Here is a 1,129-nt window from a genome sequence, read left to right as displayed (position 1 = left end):
CCTCCTCTCCCTCCTCAGCCCATAGCCCAAGACTGGGAGAATCAAAGAAAACACCACCTGTGTCCTCAGAACCTTTATCCCTACACCCAAATCCCTATAGTGCCTCATGACCCAGCTAGGAGCACTCCAAGCCATGTCATTGGATGAGGAGCATGGGAAAGTGGTCTGTGGGCTGAAGGAGTTTAGGGATCTACTCTGGAATTTCACGGATGTGGGCCCCTAGGAAGCAGTAAACTTCCCAGGCTACGGGGTCAGGGCAGCAGATTGCCCCCTCAGTCCACCTCAGGATGGAGTCTCCCACAACAAAGACTTTGTGTTTGGTCTTGGGGAGAGTGGGGACGGTAGCTACAGTGTCCTCTGTGTTGCCTGTGGGAGCTGGCAACTCAGCAGGATCTGCTGGGGCTGCAAGAGGCTCGTACCTGTTGCAAAGCTCCAGTGGGGCAGGGGCCTTTGTGCAGCGAGCCCTGAGGCCCTTGACCACCTTGCTCCAATCCCATGGCCGGACAGAAGGGGAGGTCCCTGGGTCCTCCCTTGTCCTGGAAGGAAACCATGGTGTACACTCCACCTCCCAGGGGAGAAGAGCCTGGCAGTAGGAGTCTATCTCCTGCTCAAAGTCCCTGATGGCATGCGGTCTCTGGACTGTGGCCTGGAGCTCCTCCAGCTGGCAGACCAGAGACCCCTGTAGGGGAGGTGACCATGCTCCCGGGCCCCAGAGCCTGAAAAAGGGACAGGCAGCCCCCATAGCTGAGAGGCAAAGGCTGTCTGCGTGAACCCCAGAACCATGGGCTCCATCTGGGTGGCGGTCTCTGAGGTGCCACAGGGGGGGCCGCAGACCCTGAGGGGATCCTCTGGGTGCGGCACGTGCCCATCCATGTCATGCCACTGGTGGGCTGGCTACAGCTGGGATTGCTTACCCTGGGGGGCTCACAGGCAGGGCCTCGGGCCTCCTGCTTGCCCTCCTGCGTAGACTCCCATGCTAACTCACGTGCTGGGCCCAGAAGTGCACCTGCTTGTGTGGCTCCAGTAGCGCGGCTCCCTGGGGGGCTGGGCAAAATAGGAGCTGGGGGGGCATGACCCTCCTTAGCCCAGTTAGCCCACTCCCAGCTGGCTAGGTCCCTCCCTCCATGGG

The sequence above is a fragment of the Gavialis gangeticus genome, unplaced genomic scaffold (genome assembly GCF_001723915.1).
Source record: "Gavialis gangeticus isolate Ggan-Ray unplaced genomic scaffold, GavGan_comp1, whole genome shotgun sequence".
Taxonomy (NCBI): Eukaryota; Metazoa; Chordata; order Crocodylia; family Gavialidae; genus Gavialis; species Gavialis gangeticus.
This window is presented reverse-complemented; position numbering follows the sequence as displayed.